Genomic DNA, 22,995 nt, shown 5'->3' with positions numbered 1-22,995 from the left:
GTAGGTTGTCCTGTCAGACTCCGGTCACTGGGGTGGTCTTTATGATTCTTTTTTTTTCATTTTTTTCTCCGGTATAACTAATTCCTAGCCTTTTACAACCAAATATATCGAATGCAGTAGTCACTTTCTTGTCCACTGCGTTAATTTGCCTTTCTACACTAGTTACCAGGTTCCGAAGGCACAGACGCACGTCCATGTTTACCGGTCCAAAGGTGACACTTCCTCCTTTGGATAATAGTTGCTTATGATATTATGGGTTAAAGCATGAATAATTTTTTTCATTTATGTTTTGAACGTGAGTGGCTTTCTGTTCGCGGCCTCAAAGACATACTATCCCCCTACGTCATACTGGGAAGCACCTATTTGTCAATGACCCTAAACACAGAAGTTGTCAACCTCTTCCAAATGCAAGAACAAAGCATGCACGGTTTTATAACACGAAGTTTGTGAGTGCTACTCCGGGCAGATGGACTTTCTCCACCAGGAAAAAGTGAACAGCAAGGAGTTCCTGAACAAGAGCCGGATTGTTAGACTTAGTCTAGACTGATACATGCCAGAGGAGTGACACTCCTTATAGAAAAGGTAAGCGACGCTAAGAAGACACGTAGCTTTGTTCACTTCGAACAGGAAGCCTCTCTCCTGACGATCTGCATGACAAGCTCACGTAATTTCACTCAACGTTGCCAGGACAACTAAGCTGCCCCGGTTGCCCAGTGGCTATGTAACGTAGTGCTTCGGAGCGCGAGGTCGGAAATCCTTCTGTAAAAAAAAAGAAAAAAATTAGAAGACCTTATTCGTAGAAGATAACTAGGAATCCTCAAGTGCGCTGCTTCTCGTAAGCAAGGCGTGTCTCAGAAACGTGAAGACGAAGAAACCCGACCAAATTATCGAAACAGATGCTACTAAATGACGGTGCCGGAAATCGATATCAGCTTTGGTCAGTGGGAAATGGTCAAAGCTGATATTCGTCTAACAATATCATTGAAATGCGACTTCAGTGTTCCTTGCGGTCCAACGCACTGTGGCACTGTGACTTAAGGATCGGGAAACGGGGCGTGGGGTGATTAAATAAGTTTATACCGTCACATGAAGTATTCACATTCAGTAATGCAACGTTACGTTCAGTAAGCGAGCTCCTCTCCATGTGTGCCGGGGGACACTCCTATCTACGTGGAACGTCACTGAGCCACGAAATTTTTCCACTACTTAATCTCCTGGAAAGGAAACTGCTAAACCTCTTAACGAAACTCGCCAAATCGCGAACTTTGAGTCATCCGCATATTTTAAAAAGCGAGAGCCCGTTTTGGAGCTTCAGTAAAACTTCAACAGATGCCGAATATGCAAATTACTCACCTAAGGTCATTGTCTGGAAAGTTTCGCTTAGGTAGCGGGCAGCGCTATCAGCAACGCTTAAAGACACATTAGCTGCCAAACCAAATGTATCTCTTATTCAAAAAGTGACGGCGGGTCTTCGTTTCTGCACCCGCGTCACGTCCACGTCCGGCCGTTATGGCAGACGCCTCGGCTGCAGCCCAACTCAAGGACGCTGTTACGTTGCTCGCCGAAACTGCAGCCATCGAGGTTTCGCGGAAGTGCAGGCCAGCGATGTGTCGGCGGTGGACGAGCAGCTGTCCCAAGTGATTTTAATCTTCGATTTCAGCGGCAGATACGTCGCTCAAATTTGACCAGCCCTCGTTCTCTCGCGGACAGGTGATGGTGCTCTCTGCATTCAAAGGTAAACAAACTCAGTGCATCGATGCCCGATGGTGCGCGATCATTTTCACGGGCGATGACACATAGACTTTGACAAGTTAAGTTGTCATGCGAGAGAGAGAGAGAGGTTTTCAGAAGAGAAAACGCTAAAAATAAACTCGAAGTTTCCAGAAGAAATGCCCTTAGAGGGCCTTGAACATGAATACCCAGGTTCGTGCCTACACGACAGTGAAACTCTGGCTGTGTCACTATGACAGTTCCCCCGTAATATTCGAAGTACAACTGTACAATTAGAGCCTTATAATCACGCTCCAAGCATGAAAAGTTGGCGCCGGGTTGACTACGTGCCCAGCTGCTATCGATTGCAGATATGTAGCGCTACTGTGGGTATTTAGAGGACTGGTCCGTCCGCGGTTCTTTACGCATGTGTTATATACAGTCCCAACGTGGTCAGTGATAATGGCTGATGAATATTATCTTTGTAAATGACTAGGCAGTTTGGTTCATACATATTTGTTTTTCCGAGCTCCTCGCCCCAAGAACAAAGAGAGTTCTATCGACTCCTTTCTGCAGTAGTAGCTAACTCTATAAACCCATCGTAGTGAGTTCTCGTACTCCTCTATGGCGCTAGCTCACGCTTTCTACGCAGTACATTCACTCTGCTTGTGCATAAGCAGAGATAGCGTACGTTATTGTGGAGCACAAGGGTTTTTACAACAGGAGTTTCCGATGCTGTTTTGTTCCAAGAATGCTGATAGTCATTGCAAACATCTGCTCTGTGTGGCACTGGTTATCTTCTATTCGACTCCATTCAGAGATCGATTACTAGATCGCCTTTCCCTTCCCACCAGAGGCAACCGCACCACGTGGAAACAAAAAGCAATTCGACATACGATTTTATCCTCTGTCTAAGTTCCAACAGCCCCATGTTGTTTTTTGTTGTTTTTTTAATGCTGGGTCGTTGCCTCCAACGACGCTGAGGACACTGTAATTACGAGGATAACGACAGTGGTAATCGGTAACTGCGGTTCAGGAGAGTACTGGCACAAGAGCTATTCATCATCATCATCATCACCATCAGCCTATTTATTCCACCCCACAATGAAGGTCTCCCCCGTTGATCTTCAATTACCTCTGTACTGCGCCAGCTGACAGAGGTGAGTCAGTCCGAGTGAGCCCTGCTGAGCAGAATTATGCTGAGTCGAGTGAGCCCGGCTGAGTATAGAATATTTGCGAGTACGTGCCCGAGTGATTACTCAGAAAAAAATTTTTTTTTAGTCTGAGGGAGTACCGTTTATTTTGCCGACATGTGATTTGTTGCATACCATCGTGGTCACAATGCTGCCGTGTTCGTCCCATGGTCGTCGCTCCATCGTCGTCATACAATCGTTGTCGCCCATTACACCGTCCTTTAATTACCTGCAAATTTCCTAATTTCACCACACCGCATATAGCTCTCTGCCGTCCTGGACTGCGCTTCCCTTTGCTCTCATTGCGTAACTATAATAGACCATTGGTTGTCTACCCTATACGCATTACATTGCCTGCGCAACTGCATTTCTTTCTCTTAATGCCAATCAGAATATCGGCTACCCCCGTTACCTCTCTAATCCACGCCGCCATCTTCCCATCTCGTAACATTACACGCCTAAAATTTTTCGTTCCTTTGCTCGTCCCGCTAATCATCTGGAATTTAAATCGAACTGGTATTATTTAACGTGTGCTCTAAGCTGAGTGCAGGAGCGTTTTTTTGCATTCTATTCCAATTGCAATACGGCCACCGTGGGCCGGAAAATCGAAAGAGCCACCTCGTGTTTTGCAGCAAAACACCAATAAAGACCACTGAATCACCGCGGCTTGCTTGACTCGTGTAGCACTTGGTAAGAAACGATAAAGCGTTCCTTGAATCATTGCACATTCTGATACGCGCGAGTAATTGCGATGATTGTCGGGCAATTCCGGAGCGTGGCACACTGCACTTTCTTTCGCCGTCTGTGATTACGACCTCGTCTTGTTCTTCGAGGTGAAAATCCAAGCCATTGACACGGATCTCTGAGACATCCTCTACTATTCGAAGAAGAGCTTGCGTTTGAACCAAAGCTCTCTCGATTTATCATTCAGAAAAATGTGCCGTGACTATCTCTTACCTTCAAGGCCGACTACGTGAGAGCGCATGTGCGTCACTTGGAGTTATTTTAATTTCCGCGGGCCGCGCGTTTCGTAATGCCTCGCGCCGTAAGTGATTTCGTAGCAACCCAGGCTATTTTAATATCGTGCCCGCAGAATGAGACAAAGATTTATTCGTGAGAAGACGACGCTGCTTAAAAGAGAAGACGAAGTTGGTTAAAATTACACAAATGTATGCAACCCCTATGACTTAGCCAACGCCCTGGAAAGGTACGAAGCTGTCATCAGCAGCATTACGCGTTCTGCTTCGTGTCTGCTCATACCTTCAGCCCTCCACAAACGTTGTCAAGCCGCTCGATGCGGCGGTCTTACGCTGCAGGTAAAAAAAAAAATTAATTGTGGGATTTTGCGGGCCAAAACCACGATATGATTATGAGGCACCCGCTGCAGACGTAACTACACGTCCAAGTGCAAATGTACGCAAACTATACCAATCAGTAAAGAAGTCAAGAGCAAATATGCGCCACAGGATATAGGAGGACTGGGATGTCGGAAGGTTTGAGAGCACGGACCCACAAATGCACGCACATACAGACGCACAAAACACACGAATACGGTAACACTAACACCGAAGTAGATGCAGACAAACATACTCACATATAAACACACTTGCACACGGATGATTTTACATGCATAGACACAGTGAACATAGAACAAGTAAATTGAATCGGCAGAGAGGAAGGTAAAGGTGCTGGGAGGCTTGCAACAAGCATGAACGCAGAAAACACACACACGTGCATACAAATTATCACTCTCTCGCTCACGCTCAATGTAGTATACACAAACGATCATACGCGCACATCAGGCACACGTCAAGCACATCAGATTACACACATCATGTCACACACATTCAAACGATCACATGCGTGCGCTCACAGTGACACAAAGAGAATGAAACCGTTCCCAACATGGTGGGGGCATCGTTGAGAGCTCAGAGGTAGATTTTCTGACATCAGTATTCGTTCTCAACTTCAGAGCCGAATTCATCAAATCGTGCGGCATCAGAGGCGAACGTTGGTAACGTTTCCTCCCCTCGACACAGGCCTCACTTTGAATACTTGCGTCTTCTTGGAGAGTATATGTAAGCCTCAGCAGCGTGTGGAGAACACTGGAAAAGTACCGTCAGTTAAGGAATATACCACGTGTTGCCTTGCGTCTACGTGTCACCAGGCTTCTTCTCTTGCAGAAAAAAAAAAACAAGTAACAAAGTGAAGCAACTAAGGCTAGATTTCCATCTGTTCACGCCGCTAAAGTTGCCGCCTCCTTCAATTTCTCACTTTCTTCGGCGCATACACGCTTTCGAACGTGCTACGCGTTCGTTGCCTGGTTAACAAAACAAGCTTTTCATTTCAGTCGATGCCCCGGCTTAAGTCGAATCCAGGTGCATGCATTCTGCCACCGAAATAAGAGACAGTATTCAGCCTCTACGTGTAGAGCGTACTGATGCACTTATTGCAGCAATCGATGTGGCACCATGAGCCCGATTCGCAAGACTGAAAAAAGAAAATACAAAAAAACGAGAGATAGAGAGAGATATATAGAGAGAGACTGATAAGAAGCATATGTGTAAATGTGTCTCTCTGCGCTGTTGAATAAACTACTAACGCGAAATATGTTCATTCGCAAAACGGCTGCTTGTGGGCCTCTCCCTTTATATTAGCCTCCGTTCTCTACTACATCTCGAGATACGAAGTGGTCGTTTCTGTCGTTTATTTTCTTCTTTCATGACCAGGATCACCCTTCAGAAGAGCACGCATCGAGACGTTAACCACGCCTGCTTACCTAAACAACTGCGTATGCAATAGCTGTTTCTTAGACGCTGCTCAAAACGCTGCGTTGCGAAAACGTATTAGAACAAATATTTACGCTCGAAATGTGTGATGTTGTTTGAAATATAGGTCTCCCTGTTATCGTGGACTTCTTTTTGGGAGCGCGTCAGTATAAAAATACTGTAATTTGTAGGCAAAATAAACCTATACCTGTAGATCAAGACCCTGTTTTGTTTTTATTTTGTTTTTTAATTATTATAATTTGGGGGGGGGGGTGAAACTGCGTTCGGATGCGTACGCGGAATGAAGATATGCTTCATATAGGCTACAAGTTGCCGTCCTTCTCAGAATTGACAATGCGAGCAAGACATACTACCACGGCTGTTAGCATTAAATGTGCAAATGTGCAACCTTTGATGTTTACTTGAAATAAGAATAAATGCTGCGCTCGTTTGGATGTTTCGTTTAATTTTTCGAAATGTCCGTGGGGTGAGATTTATGGAAGCGGAAATTACAGGAGTTATTCACAGGTAGCTGCCGCGCTGGGCGCCGTCTAATCCGGTTTTCGACATGGCCCGTAGCTGTGCATTAACCAACCCACTATTCTTACAGTGTTTCTTCGATAGATCTTAGCTTTATATCTGACACACAAAAAAAAGCGAACAGTAAGAAGTAGATCGGCTGTTACCTGTCTCACCGTTAAAATGTGCACCACTGCATGTCGAGGTTGTAGTTGTAGGAGTATATAGAGGGAGACTCCGAATCACGGCATAAATCTCCAGCGCGTAAGAAGTCCCAGAGACATCTGCGCTCCATTTTGGGCAATGGCAGCTGCGCGCGGGCGCACCTTGTGTATCTCCATGGGAACTGCGTAGCGACTGCCTGAGATTACATTGGAGGTGCATCTTCAAAGAAACAGCTTGGGAATGGCCTCAAATTGCATTTAAAGTGTGTATCTTCGTGGCAGTCGCAGAGTAATAGCCTGTAAACAGACGAGAAATGCATCGTCGTGAATAATGCACGAGAATTGCCTTTTATTGCATGGACAGTGCATCTCCATGAAAATTGCGTGCGACTTGCCTGGAATTGCATAGAAAATATATCTAGCTTGCAATTGCAGAGAATGTGTACCTTCATGGCAAATGCGTGGTAATTGCATTTTATTTCATCGAAAGTGCATCTTCGTTGGAAGTGAATTAATTGCATATGGTGCGAATTGGGAAGAATCATTGGGAATCATCTACTTCCTGCAAGTTAACTGAATATATAGAGCGCATCCTTGACCCACATTCCTGTGTGCAACGTTCCTACGCCTCAAAGTTCTGTAGTTGGCAGTCATGCTGAAAGACTCAGCTCTTCGAATTCACATCACGATTGCGCGTCGATGCGAGCGCTTCAAAACTGCCACGAGTAATTTTCGGTGACTAGGTGACTGGGCAGATTATTAAAAAAAAAAATCCGACTTCCTCAAGATGGTCCGCTATTTCGGGCCGTTGGCATAACACGACATGCCTCTTCCTTTCTAAATTCGTTGACATCAGTTACGTAAAACGCCCGGCAGCGGCGACATTAAGGACGTTGCTCAACTCAGCCCTTGATTGCTGCCGGGTGCCTCGAAGAGGTTCGGATCGTCTTCTCCAGAAAGTTCATTCCCTCTGTGTGCATTCCACTGGGGCGCAGCGCGCGCTCACACTCACGTGGCATTCCGACGTCGGCTTTCACGGCAAAACGCTTTCAAGTCCCACGCCTTCACTTTGGGAAATGACGGCGCGGCCGGGAGTGTCCGTCCTGCTCACTCACTGTAGCACCACCACCTAGCTGGCACGCACGCGCACACGCACACGCACGCGCACGCGCACGCGCACACGCACGCACACACACACACACACGCACACACACACACGCACGCACACACACACACACACACACACACACACACACACACACACACACACACACACACACACACACACACACACACACACACACACACACACACACACACACACACACAACAAGTACAATATAAACAAGTACACACAAACACATTCAGGAACCATGGTGGCACACACACACACACACGCACACAAACACACTCCCGTGTTTGGCAGCCGTCGCGACAACGAAGGCGCGCTCACGCAACTGTCAGTGGGGACGAGAGAGAGTGGGCCTAATTGCAAGGTTCGCCACACTCGAGCCAAGAAACTTGTCGCGCAAGACGACGGCGACGACGTTACAAGGTCAAAGATCACCCCGCGCCCGACGCCTCCGGCCGCAGGCGTGGCCCACTCATCCATCCGGCGCAGTGATACCGCTCTCCGCGCGAGGCGTTTTTTTCCTGGTGTTTCTTCATGACGTGGAACAGGAGTGGGAAGTTGGCTGTCTGCGCTCAGACTGATGGCCTCGGTTGGTCAATGTCGAAGAGGCTTGGACGTCGGTTTGGATAATCAAGGTGGACGCTCTTCCAAGATGCTAAAATCAGGATCAAGTAAGAGCCATAAAAAAAAAAAAAAAAAAAAAGCATACCGGGGCGAAGCAAAATACTCAGTACACTAAGCTGCTGACTTGGGTTAGTTGGTTAAGGTGCAGCGAGCGGAAGAAAACAAGCACTGCGTCGTTCTCTCGTCCGTGCGTAACTTTCGCGCTGTTCTATGTCCTCATTCTCCTCTTCGCCTAGCCTCTTAATGCTGCATCTTCAGAATAATTAGGCGACTTGTTCAAGTCTCCTACTTGAATGGCTTCTTTTTCGGTACAATAGATGTTGCTGCACGTTTTATTTCTAGTGAGCTTTGCCTGAATAGATTACCGTCACAATCTCCACGTCATCGCCCTACCGCGCACCGATGTGGCGTCATAGAAAATCAATAGAAAATCTTCTGTTGTTGATAGTGATGCCAGAAAGGAGCATTTCACGTTTACATACCTTCCTGGTAGGAGACCTACGGTTCTTTCTTCTCGTGCATCCGTGAAGCAATTAATAAAAAAGAAAATTCGGCAGAGACTCTTAAGGCTGCTTACGTGTGGGAACGCGAAAGCAGTATAGTCCCTTTGGTGAAGTGTTTTCGATTGATGTGTTCGACATGCATTAAAGTTCTTTCTATTGATTCGATGTGTGTGTTTTTCGTATACGTTGGCCAAAGACTGGCTAATTTTATACACTCGTGACATGGCGTCGACAGTCCATCGCAGTAGACACAGCACCGATGAAATCCGAATAGCAAGGGCCGCTCGGGAGGGAGGCAGCGCGCTCATTTTAGATACTCATGATGTGGCGCCACCTCCTCCCCATTGATAGCGCCGTCACGTGCCTAATGACGCACGCGCTAGGCCACGCCTTTAGTCAGCCAGTTGGCTGCGACGTGACGTGTGCACTGACGCAGGCACTAGGCACACCTTTGGTCAGCCAGAACCGTGAAGACTGCTCGTCTCGCACCCCGGAGGCCCGAAGGCCCGGGTTAGATTCCCACCCACACCGAAATGTACCAAGTTTTCTTTTGAAAGCCATCAATTTGCTTTGTTTACAGGAACTTCCCTGAGAAATTAGACGTCAAGCCGAACATTTTTGACGTGTTTTTACTATTTGTGCTATCGGCTATTTTTGGTGCCATCGTTCCGTCACGCCACTGACGCCGGATTTTCGCGTAATATGGCATATAATGCTTTCGCATTAAAAGAAAAAATCATCCATATCTGCATTCATATGTGCACGGAAACCGGTTATAGGAGAAGCTTTCTTTGATGTTTACTGTAATGTCGTCACTTCTCCTTCTTCACTTCTACGTAGTTCGATGCTCTTAGTTAATCCCGTTTTGTTCTCTACACTTCGATTGCGATAGCAATTATATGGATGCGTGGCCGTGATGTTCCCCAGAAAGTACGATAACATCGCGGCCGCGCGCCGCATGCTGTAGGTGCGAGCGAAAGCTTGCGAGGGTGAGCCGAGAAGGATGGTGGCTTTGTGCGGCGGTGTCTTCTCGCGCTCGCAAGAAAGGAAGGCGGGGAGGGTGCGCGCCGTCTTCTTACGCGCGCAAGGGGCGAGCGGATAGATGTGCTCGCGATAGGAGAGGCGGGGAGAGGGTAGGTCAGTGCGCACCTCATCTGCAGCTTTCTGAAAAACCGTACGACCATCAGGTCGAAACCCTTTGAAGCTCCCGATCGATGCACCCCACAAGGGCCCATACTCTCCCCCCTCCTATTTAATGCGGGAATGCGTAAACTCGCAATTTAACTGGGGGCGAGGCAAGCCCCAGGGAGCACCATTTAAACTGTCAATATTACGCTGTGGGCAAATCGTGGGACCCTACGGGGATATGCAGGAGCTTCTCCAGTGGGCAATCCAAGAAGTTGAGACCTTGAAGCAAGGGGCCGGCATGACATGTGCTCCAGAGAAGTCCGAAAATCGCCCGAGTTTCGAACTGTTCTTGGACGGGGAACGTGTAAGAAAGGTGGATAAACTGCGCGTCCTGGGATTATGGATACAGCAAATGGCCGGAGGGGCGCACACGCTCCGCCTCCTCAAAGGTACCACCCAAAACGTAGCTAAAACGTAACTTGTACCAAACTTTAAAACAATATTTAAGTGTCCACGTAGCTGGACAGAACCAATTTAAGGTTGTTTGGCGTCGCTTGGAGGGCAAGTCCCAATATTGTTTTGTATTTCGCCCAATTACATAATTAGTTATAATTAATTATTCAACTTCATTACACATTATATTCAGAGCAAGAGTGCCAGTGAGAAAAGTGTTAGCCCATCCTGAAAAATTCCCGGTCCAATTTTGTGTTGCTCAATACGTGCTACATAAAAGTGCCGCGCGACAAGTCGTGCTGCACTGCATATCCATTCTTGAGGATTAGCCAAGAACGTGCGCATTCCGAGTGCCACATACCGAATGGCTAAAAAATATAAAGTAAATTAAAGAATCCGTGAAATATAATTACCCATTCTATATAAAGAAATCGTCATATTTTAGAGATATCTGTGAGCCTACGTGAAATGTTCAGGTTCTATGAAGGCATTGTAGGGAGAGTTGCCCATGCTGGAGGATTGGCCATGAACGTTAATACATATACGCTTAGTGGCAAAAATCAAAGAAAAGGAAGTGCATCCAAGAATTCGTGAAATTTCAGTCATCGCTTCAGTAACAGATCGGTGCGTTTTGAGGATGCCTATGAGCGGCATTATGTTTACGGGAGTATGAGCCATTCATTATCTTGCGTAACGGACAGATTTAATTTTGAAGCAATTTAACTTCAAAGATTCGCAAGCGGCAACGGCGGGCGATCGGTAGGGTTACACGAACCCGCGAGGGCTTCTCGAAGGAAGAAACGAAGGAAGCACGAAAGTAACTGGAACGCCAATCCATTTCCCCGCAAAGTTCGGGAATTATCTCGAAACTGGTGTCATCCCGAGAATTCATTCCAAGTGGATCCGCCTTGCGAACTCCCCGGCTAGAATTTGTAAATTGCAATATGGGCCATTAGGTAATAGGTTAAAAACTCAATTAGTGAATTTTTATTATTTGTCGATTACGCATTTAAATTTTGTGAGCATGTAATGTCCGCCTCTTCCAGTAGACTAGCTCATGAACTAGAATTGTGCTATATCTGCCACAGGCAACCTTTAAAAATTAATCAAAGTGATCGCTGAAACACCCGGTATATTCAGACACTCTTCTCTTAACATATATTCAAAAAACGCGCCACGCGATGACTTCGCAGCGGCGCCCCCAGATGCCGCAGCGTGCCCAGCAGGATGCACAAAAGAGGATGCCGCTTGCATATATTGTCTCGTACATGATGCGCTTCGGCGGTGGGAATACAGTGTGTCACTACGTTGCTTCGATGCTAATCGAATTAACGTCGACATTCACCGTGAGATGGGTTCTGTCGGAATTTTAAAGGGGGACTTTCTTTCAAGCCACCCCGGACCTTTCTGACCGGGCTGGGTGCTGCTGTCTTGCCGAATAGCTTACACGCAGAACAGCACAACCATTTTTGCTACCCTAAAGGTGTCCTGGCTGCTGGCCTTTTCTTCTGCGGAATTACTCAGTGATATAACGAATGATACCTAAATTTCCTCACTGCAACAAATATGCGTCATCCATACCTTTGATAAAGCAAACCTTTCTGTGTCTTTACTTTCCTTGGGTTTGGGGCATCTGCTTGGTCGGTCTTTCGCAGTTGACTGTAGCACTGTCTCCAGAATCGGGCAGTGCTAGGCGGGGACGCCAACCCTGAATACAATGTCATAGCAGGGGGAGGTGGGGTGGGGTCAAATCCCGGAGACATTATAATGCGTATTCAAGTGGGTCACGTGGTGGGAGTCTCCGCGTATCTTACCGGCAGGCAGGTAATCGTTATGGTGCAAAATGCTGTGCAGAATATAGTCAGTTGCATGACATTTATTCAACCACTTCAGGAAAGCTTCGCTTCTCATTCCAACATGTGGGGTGGATCTGCATAATTTTTTATTGCGAAAACGTTTGTCTGTATGTACCTCTACCTACTTCCCTGAATCAAAGAGGAGGAGGGATGTTTATTTATAGAAAGACAACCCATGATGAGCATGATGCTATGATACCCACAATGACGATGACGACGATGATGGTAACGTTGTGTAGCCCATGGTGATGGCGATGATCATGGTGATGCCAAATGATGATTATGCCCGGCATGAGAATGATGATAATGGGGATTGATGATGGCGACGGTGATGATGATGACCGAGACCATAGAGTTTCTCACTACATCGTAGAGGGAAAACTGGTGCTGCTGCGCTGTAGTGTCCATGGGAATGCCGGTATATTGTGACATCGGATTGGCATCGTCCTCGGAGAGCCAGAAAGCCTTGAAGACGCGCCTGGCTAGCACCGTTCCGTCTGTCACAATGATTTATTTTCTGCTAAAACAGCACGTAAAAAGCTGTTTTAGCTTTATTATTGCACAAAAGCATGTTTTGTTTCATCATTGGGACATATTATCGGGTGTACAATTATATGAAGCTTAAAAAGTATCAACTGGCCGCTAAAGTTGGCGAACAAACGACACGATTCTCGCTCGCTTTGGAACAACTTGTCGTCTGTTCTTGCTTTTCTTCGCTTGATCCTGCATTGTAGGTGACTAAACTTTATTGAGAGATGTAATATGGGTGAATGAAAGCCTTTTACGTAATTTCATTTTAAGAACGCGTTATTTGTGTAGCCATGTCCACGTTTTAGACGAAGACTCGTACAACACCAGCCAACACAAGCCTCGCATACACATATCCCATCATTCCCATGACGGCACATCGCCCTTTAAGAAACTCGCATAGTCGGTGGCGCCACATTACCCTCTAGGTGTTATAGTGAGAAACTCTATGACCGAGACTATGCCTACGATGATGGTGATAACTATACCAGTTGTCCCACGTAACTTGTACCAAACTTTAAAACAATATTTAAGTGTCCACGTAGCTGGACAGAACCAATTTAAGGTTGTTTGGCGTCGCTTGGAGGGCAAGTCCCAATATTGTTTTGTATTTCGCCCAATTACATAATTAGTTATAATTAATTATTCAACTTTATTAAACATTATATTCAGAGCAAGAGTGCCAGTGAGAAAATTGTTAGCCCATCCTGAAAAATTCCCGGTCCAATTTTGTGTTGCTCAATACGTGCTACATAAATACGTGCTACTCAATAGGTGCTACTGCGCCCAATTCATGCGGCAAAATGCGTAACGATAAAGGGAAGCCGTGTGCGGTAGTTCGCTGCAAAAATAGTGATTCTCATATTAAGGGATGGAATCAACCTGTGTCGCCGCTGCTACATAAGGACTGCCTGTGTTGCCGCCCTTCGCGATGCACGGCTTATAACCTCGAGGATCAAAAAAAGATCATTCATCCGCCAGCGCTGTATAGCTAACCTCCAAAGAAAGTACTTCAACTCCGGAACGTCGGCACTTATGAGGGAGTACTGCTCGTTACATAAGGAAGTAGCGCCACTTACTGGCATACTACACTTCTCGCACGTTATCTACACACATCCACGCCTACTCGCACGCAAACTTACGCCCACGCTATCGCCAACGTATCAATAATAAGTGAATAGGCGCTCACTCGAACCAATGTGCCGAAGCATGAGAGCAGTGTTGTACGGAACGGCGTTCCAAGGAACGACGTTCCTGGAACTAGTTCCTTTTGGGAGGAACGGAGTAACGCCACCGTTCCATTAAGGGTCGGTGGAACTGTAACGGTAACTCGCTACGTTTATGAAGGAATGGCAGAAGGAACGGCGTTCCTTCTGTAAACGTTCCACGGCATTGAACAGACGCACGCACGTACGCAGCACGTCACGCAGTGCGGATGGGCGACCACGTGAGGCGCAAAGAACTACCGCTTGCCTGTCACGTGAATGTGGGGCATTTTTTCTTCGTGAGATCTCCGTTGTATGTTTCTATTTCTAGGCTTCAAGACTGCCCCGTGACGCTTCCTCCTCTAGTTTCTTTCCTCCATGCCGGCCTGCTGCAAAGAAACGATGACGTCAGAGTCGCAGCGCCACTCGAGGGACTTCGCAGCGGATGGAAAGTTTCCAGTCCTCACGGGCACCGAAACCTTCCAGCCGAGGCACAGGATGAGCGGTCGCGGTACTTGCTGGTACCAGTTGACTACCCGATATTGCAGATGAAGTACTTCGAGGGATTGAACCAACTTTTCCTCACGTACAACACGGAAGTACCCTCAAGCGCGTCGGTGGAACGGCTCTTCAACATTGCCAACGAAGTGCTAACGAAAAAATCACCAGCCAAGAAAAAAATGGGGGTAAGCGAAGCTTGTGGCAAGACGACTCTGTCGCAGGCGTTCCGCTTCTTTTGCCCTGAACTCATGGTCGGCGGCTCTTCGCTGCCTCAACGTCGCGCTCTCGCAACTTGAGGTCCGCGGCTCTTCGCTGACGTTTCGCCTGGGCTTCGGAAGCCCTCACGCTAAAATCGGAACGTCCACGACGAGCCCTTTCCGGAGCGAGTTCGCGGCGCCGTCGCTCAAACGCAGCCTGTTCCTCGGAGGAACGCACCACGCGCGGGCCTTCCCATCCGGACGCCGAAACTGATCTGAGGCGAGGGAAGCCCGGCGGAGTGCGTGCCAAGCCCCTTTCCTTTCCCTCCCCCTGACACACCAAAACGACCCTGATTGGTCGAGCACGTCACCTGATCTGGCGCCGGTGCAGCTTTCCCCGCACCTGCTCTAGTATGGAAGCGGAGCTCAAATGTGCGGCCCCGGTATGAGCCACACGTGATTTCTTCCTGTCGTTCTTTTGTTCTCTCTTTCTTCCTTTCTTTCTTTCTTTTCTTTCTTTCCTTCCTTCCTTCCTTCCTTCCTTCCTTCCTTCCTTTCATTCTTGTCCCTAGCTTATACGCACATATCTAATGCGTGGTATGCGCCACGCGTGATTTTATTATTGTTAATCGTGCATTTGAAGTTATTGACGTCATGACCTATCAGTCATGTTAGTCATACATTCGTACCCTTCCATGCCAATTTTGGTATATGCCAAGCGAACGAGACGCGACTTTTCGACACGTTATCGATAGGGTTTTAGCGTGACATCACCACCACCGCCAACACTTGTGAGGCAATACGAGCTTCGCTTGAAAAACGGGTTCGTCTGTCAGGCACCAACATCGAGATGCAACTCACTAATTAGTGAGTTCAAACAAGGGACTTAACTAAGTTGCGAGTATGTATTCTGGACATTTCTTTTCCTACTCATACTGCAATATTGAATTAGCATTCATTAAACGCCTATGTATTGTTTCTTTCGATGTGGTTTCTTGTGCAAGAAATTGAATTATATTTGTGCATGTGAGTAACTTTCTATTTGCACATCTGAAGCGCAGTATCCTGACTGCGCATTTGAAGGCCGAAGTGGAAAGTGCCATATGTTTTCCACTTGTAATAGACGAGCACCAAAGTTGCTGTTAGGCATCTCTGGAGTATGTCCGGTGCGCCCTGAAAGAAATCTTATAGGAGCGTTTCTTTGGATTCTTTTTATATCCAGATATTCTGCTGCCGGCGATGTTGAAATTCGTATAACATACGAGGTTCGATGTGAGTTTTAAATTGCTCATTTTATTTCACCTCAGGATTATCCGACATATATTTTAATTAAATAATCACAAAATGGGGCGTTAATGTAAGGCACGTTCCAATGTTCGAAGTGTAACTAGAACGCGTTCCTTTCTCATTAAAGGAACTTGGAAATCGTTTCAATTTTGGGAAGGAACGAGCTTTTGTTCCTGTTTTAGAGGAACGTGTACAACACTGGGCATGAGTGACGGCGACTACACCGACAAGACTCGAATGTGTCTACGCCAAGACCACTCCGTGGTCCAGACTAGAGCACTGCACGGGCCTGATTTTTCGGCCCGAGCCCGGCCCGGGCCCGCTTTACGAGGCCCGAGCCCAGCCCGGGCCCGTAATACAAAGCCCGAGCCCGGCCCGGGCCCGTAGTTCCAAGCCGGGGCCCGGCCCGGGCCCGGGCGTTCATTACTAAGCTTAGCTAGGGCCCGCGTGCGAATGACCAGGCCCGGCCTGTAATAAAAAAATTCTTTTTTTTACTTACAGATTGTACCGTATCTGTCAGCCTCACCTTCTCGAGGTTTAATCAGCTGCTGTATATAAGCAATAAAAGGCCGATATCTTTGTTTCTCCCACGGGAACATCAGTAATCCGGCCCATTGCCTGTGCTACTATTTTTTCTGGTGGTGCGCATGCACTTTCCTTAATTTGTACGATATGGTTCTATGATGTCATTTAGCATGCAAATATACAGGGTGTTTCATTTTAGCTGAACCAAATTTTTAAAGATTGCCTGTGGCAGATAACGCAGTTATAATCCTTGATCTAAACTACTCGATGAGGCGGCCATTACTTCCACGTGAAATCAAAACGTCTAATTGAAGAATTAACATAATTACGCTAATTAACGTTTTAATTAATGATTTTATGGCACATATTTCAATCTACGAATTATAGCCGCCGAGTTCGCAAGGCGTATCCACTTGGAACGAAATCTCAGGACTAAACCAGTTTCGAGATAATAATTTTCAAAGTGTCCGACGATATCAATCAAATCAAATCAATTTATTGTCCAGTTTACATGCTGGACGGTCATTTTGGACTAAAAGCTACATATGTAGCTGGACGTGACCAAAAAGACCAGGCAAGGCAATAGTACAGCAAACAGTGTGCACACATGCACAATATTTCACATATTTCCAGCTATCGCTGGAATTCCTCATAGACGAAATAGCTATGAACGGAAAGACAAAGAATGTTTGCGTCACGGCGAGTTAACAGAATTGGAAAAAGTTTTAACAGAATGCATTTTAAACCACACTACAATAACAATACTAGCTATACAAAACAACGCAACACCAGCTATACAACATAGCATGAGACTGAATTTTACAAGATCAACATTTGCTCAGAAAACGAAACAGGATTTACATTATCTACTCAGAACCATACACAAAGGCTGAATATTAATCACATCAGATACATTACAAGCGACAAAAGTGTCAGCTGAGTTCTCTCTTACTGAAATTACTGCCATTTTTGTATCTGTTCAAAGTGAATGGTAGGTAATGTATTAACGACTGATGCTTATAGAGTGTTCCGAAGTATGGAATTGACCATATCTCAGGATTTCTTGTGTTCGCATTAATGCGACGACGCTCTAAGGAGGCTAATTGTTTTATGTATTTCCAAGCTAATTCTGACATGGATGGCCTAATGGATGGTCAAAACGCCTAAATGATTATCTAACATAATTACGCAAATTACCTTTTTAATTAATTATTTTACGGCACATCTTTCAACCTACGAATTCTAGCCGCCGAGTTCGCAAGGCGTATCCACTTGGAATGAATTCTCAGGACTGAACCAGTTTCGAGATATTAATTTTCAAAGTGTCCGACGAAATGCATGGGCGTTCCAGTTAACTTTTTGAGGAAAACGCTGTTTTATGCATTGAAGCACAAAAGTAACTGGCCTTAGCGCTAAAATAATGCCATAGTATCGACACTGGTAATAGTGCGATCGCAAAAGCGGTAACATGGAAATGGTTTAAGGAGTGGTTCTTTGTACAATTTATTTTTCCTTACGCGGAAACAATGTTCGTTTTTGCGGAAAAGAAAAAAAAATTTGCGTAGCTTGCACTGGCAGCGCAATGCTAAAGAGACAGCGGAGATGATGGGCACCTAGCTAGTCCTGGCTTTTTGGCTAGGCTAAGCACTACCAAGTCATCCCAAGCATTTTCGGCAATTTATTGATTATTGATCGATTATCGACTAGCTATTGATTGGCTATCAATTTCCTATCGATAGGCAATTAGTCCCCACCATTCTTAGCTAGAATTATCCAGGCTCAGCTTCGCTAGTTGACAGGTGTATGTGCCATTGCGCTCGGACCCTTTCTGCACTGCTGCCAGGATCGGCCCACATTTTTGGATTCAGCGGACACATTAGGCCCAGCTGAAACAGCTCCGCTGTTAAAAATGACAACTTCATCTGTTTTACTATTTTCTTTGATAAGATATAGTCATCTGATAAGATATACAGTCAAGATAGTGGTGTGGATCTGAGAACAAACGGGGATAACCGATATTCTAGTTGACATTACGCGGAAGAAATGGAGCTGGGCAGGCCATGTAATGCGTAGGATGGATAACCGATGGACCATTAGAGCTACAGAATGGATACCAAGAGAAGGGAAGCGCAGTCCAGGACGGCATAAAACTAGGCGGGGTGATGAAGTTAGGAAATTCGCAGGCGCAAATTGGAATCAGCTAGCGCAAGACAGGGTTAATTGGAGATCGCAGGGAGCGGCCTTCGTCCTGCAGTGGACATAAATATAGGCTGATGGTGATGATCAGTCATCTTGCACGTGTCACTTCAGCATGGCACAGAATGCATTGAACCATGCAATGCATAACGGTCGCGTGTGCTCGAAGGCCTACTTAGGCCCTTCAATGAGCGGGCCCGAGTGTGGCCCTGGCCCGTGGCTTCAAGCCCGAGCCCGGCCCGGGCCCGCGGCCTCAAGCCCGAGCCTGGCCCGGGCCCGCGGCTTTAAGCCCGGATCCGGCCCGAGCCCGCCGACAAACGCTTCGGACGGCCCGGCCCGGCCCGCGGGCCGGCCCGGGCCCGTGCAGTGCTCTAGTCCAGACGCAGGAACAACGTGCTGCTGCTCAGCCAATGCCTCCTTTGCTCAGCCCTGGAGGCGCCCAGACGCAGCGCTGCGGGAACAACAGGCGGAGTTCGAACCTCTGCAGTTCAAAAGCACGAAGCGGACGCACATCTTGCCCGCGCTGTGAACATGCACAGTACCGGAACGCGAGGCTGACGCGAAGCGACAACGCCAACAAGATCCTGTAGTTTTAGCCGATGCTGCTCGCTGTCACCGAGTTCTTTCTGTCCATGCGTGTCTGCGCGTGTCACACCACGCGTATTTATCTTAGCAAGCTTATGTTTACTACAACTCATACTGCTACAAAAGCTGCGACCTAGCCCTCAATTGGTGTAATATTCGAACATTTTGCTATTGTATTCATTATTTGACCCTTATGGTGAAATTGTGATTTTTATTGCGATAGAAATTATATGGACACTCCAAGTGGATTTCAGCCATCGCCGTCACCGTGAGTTTGCGTATAAAGTCCAAGGGCGATAAAATCGTAGCCGCGCGCCGTGTGCTGTATGTGCGAGTGAAAGCGCGCGAGGAACTGCGCTTTCACCGAGAGCGAACGCACGGCGGAGAGCAAACGCGACGTTTTCCGTCGTGCGAATGGCCGTGGGGGGATGGGAGGTAGGGAGAGGGGAGGCAACGTTTAGCTGCGGCACCAAATGCGTATCTTGCGACCGGGCGCAAGGGCAACTGGCGACTCAATTTCTGATAGTGCTGACAGCTTCGTGTGCGCTCTGTCCTCGCTGCTTAGTTCTCGTTCAAGCGAGAGGCAGCACGAAGGTTCACTCGCCGCTGCAGCCGCACTTTCCCCCTCCAGCGTTTTGACAGCGAGTGTACGCGCGTGACACCATTATATTTAATTTAGTAAGTAAGCGAGCGCCTACAAGTTTATACGGCCGATAAAACTGCTATCCTGATTTCGTATAGCTGTCTACATTTGCTATCGTGATCGATGCTTTGCCTTTGGGACGGAACTGCTACTTTCTTTTGTCCGTCGTCCTGAGTTCAGCTGGGCTCATTGCCTTAACTGTATAAAACAACTAGCTCCAGTTAAACACCATTCGGAAGCATTTGTGCTTTGTTTACTTGTACATCGGGCGCTGTACGCTGGGATTTGACACCATCTAACTCAGAAGAAAGCCGATAATATCGATCACGTGGGAGCAAAGAGAGGTGCAACTAGGTTCACCTTTAAGCTTTATTGAACCGTATAGTAATACCAAATTCTAGCACAGAGTAAGTCAGGTATATCCACTTTGAACAAGATAGTTGCGGTGTCTACGATACGAAATGACCACCTCTGCCAAACCGAAACACTTTTCTCTTCATGGAGATGGTTGTACCGTATCGATTGGGAACGACGACTACGAAAACAACAACAACTAAAACACTGTGAAAGAAGTGCAGCCCCCGTAGTGGCTATTTGGAGACAAGACAAGACAAGAGTGCGGCCCTAAGTGCAAGGGCGGCGACGACGTTCAGCGCCCTGTGGTGCCGCGCTTTCTGATCGCCGTCTTGAAAGACCCCGTTTCGGTCTAACGGTTTCGGCGGCGGCGGACCTTAATCTTCGTGCTCCTCTCGAACGATAGCACTTTCTCGACTGCTTACGTTTACACCCTGTCATTGTTATATTCGAGAGATTTCGGCGTACGTGCCAGAAATTTTTCACGCCTCGTTTGTATTGATGAATTTAGCTGTCGAACTCGCGCAACTGGAGCGCGAGACAACCTGCGCCTCTTAATACGGCGTGCTTTCGCTTTCACCCGTTTTATGCTGTAGGCTTTTTCCCTGTTGTGTACCGGTGAAACAGTCCCGTAAGAGCAATATCTTTTTTCATTAAGAAACAACCATAATCACCAAGTACATTACTGAGCGCGGAGAACTTAAACACCCTTTTACATCTCTCCTTTCCCCATTGTATGTGTGAGTTTGTGTGAGCGTACGCGTGTGTGCGCGTGTCTGTTTGTGTGTGCGCGTGTGTGTTTGTGTGTGCGTGTGTTTGTGTATATGCTTGTGTTTGTGTGTGTGCATGTGCGTGTTCATGCGTGTGAGTTTGTGTGTGTTAGCGCGCGTGTGTGCGTTTGTGTGTGCGTGTATTTGTGTATGTGTGTGTGTGTTATTTGGAATGTCTTGGAAAACATTACCGTCCCTCACTTAATTATGAGCTTTGCAAGAACTACTGAACTCTTGGTCTTTTTTATTTTCTCATGCGTTATATACGACGTTCGTATAGTTGGTTTCGCAGTTGTCCTCACTGAACATAACATCGCACCTTGTTTACATGTGGTAAAAATGAGATGCACCCAATGGATTATGCGTAGACAAAATTAAATGTGTGCGTGTTATTTGCGCCTTTTGCAATAAATTGCGTATGCAAGCGCCCAGGAGTGGTATGAGCGTGTTTTACGAGCGGCGCAAAATTTAGCTTCTTGCCCCGCGGGCAGAATTACAAATGTCACCGAGCTCAAATTTATCGAAAATTGTAGTAGCAATGTGGCAAATTAGTATGCGAAGTTAAAAGCGTGTAGATTAAATCTAGCCATTGTAGCAAATTACTCATTCAATTGTACCAGAGTGTCGATGCGGCCGTTATGCGCAATGGTTTACCAGTCCTAAATAAACTGTATCGGACACCAAGTTCATATGTTGTGGAAATGTGGGAATGTTAAGTGTAATGCTTGGGTCAAATCTTTAACGTCCCTAGCTTAATTAGGAGCTTGCGGCTTTTACGGTAAATTACGCATGTTAGCGCTCCGAGGAGTTATGAGTGTGTTTTACGGGCGGCACAAAGCTTAGCACAAGTTGCCCTGACACAACTACAAATCCCATGTGTAACGAAACTTTAATAACGTTTCTGGCTTAATTAACAGTGTTGCAAAAATGTCGCGGTTTCGCCCGAAAGGCGAAGCATCGATTGCGATAGCAAATTAGTGGACCGCTATACGAAGTAAGCATAGCAGTTTTATAGACCGTACAAACTTGTAAACAAAGGCTTACTAACTAAATTAACAAGCATGGTGCAACGCACACACCATCAAACATGAACGCATCTCACTCGATGATCGCGGAAACTCGCTTTCGAAACGCTGGAGTAAGTTCTTAGCCTAGCTCAAATACGTGTCCAATACCTGCGATAGCCAATCAATAGCTGATCGATAATCGATCAATAATCAATAAATTTCGGGAAATGCTGGGGGTGACTTGGCAGTGCTTAGCCTAGCCCAAAACGTGGCCAATCCCTTGCAATAGCCAATAGATAGCTCATGAATAATCGATCATTTAATTCCGGAAAATGCTGGGGATGACTTCGTAGTTCTTAGCCTAGCCCAAATGCGTGGCCAATACGTACCTTGCGATAGCCAATATATAGCTAACAATAGCTAATCGATAATCGATCAATAATCAATAAATTCCGGAAAATGCTAGGCATGACTTGGTAGTGCTTAACCTAGCCCAAATACGTGGCCAATACCTTGCGATAGCCAATCAATAGCTAATCGATAATCGATCAATAATCAATAAATTTCGAAAATGCTGGGGATGACTTCGTAGTTCTTAGCCTAGCCCAAATACGTGGCCAATACCTTGCAATAGTCAATTGATAGCTAATCAATAGCTAATCGATAATCGATCAATAATCAATAAATTTCGGGAAATGCTGGAGATGACTTGGTAGCCCAAATACGTGGTCAGTACCTTGCGATAGCCAATCGATAGCTAATCAATAGCTAATCGATAATTGACAAATAATCTATAAATTCCGGGAAATCTAAGTACACGGGTGTTTTCGCATTTTGCCAACATCGAAATGCGGCCGCTACTCGTCCACGTGTTTCTTCTCGCGCTGTGTATTACCATTACCAGCTATTAATCCGTTGGATCCACGTCTCTCGAAGCTTTCGCTCTTTAGAAAACACACAGAATGCGAAGCCTTTTTCTCTTGTGTGGTTGTTGTAGCACCCAGGAACGCAGCAGGTCAATCCACCCATCGCACGATGGCTCTACACGAACCATAAAAATTGCGAAAAATCGTTCGGAAACAGGACGTACAGGCACTCCGGGCGGCTGGAGCGGCCGGATGACTACAAGTACCAGCATGCACCGCGG

The 22,995-nt window shown here is 46.6% G+C and overlaps 1 protein-coding gene across 2 annotated transcripts in view; it reads left to right on the top strand.

Annotated features, from left to right (window-relative positions):
• Positions 1 to 22,995, top strand: part of LOC119446304 (NAD kinase) — a 91,823-nt gene that overhangs the window by 18,041 nt on the left and 50,787 nt on the right. The window lies entirely within an intron of this gene.

The sequence above is a fragment of the Dermacentor silvarum genome, chromosome 3, assembly GCF_013339745.2.
Source record: "Dermacentor silvarum isolate Dsil-2018 chromosome 3, BIME_Dsil_1.4, whole genome shotgun sequence".
Taxonomy (NCBI): Eukaryota; Metazoa; Arthropoda; class Arachnida; order Ixodida; family Ixodidae; genus Dermacentor; species Dermacentor silvarum.
This window is presented reverse-complemented; position numbering and strand designations above follow the sequence as displayed.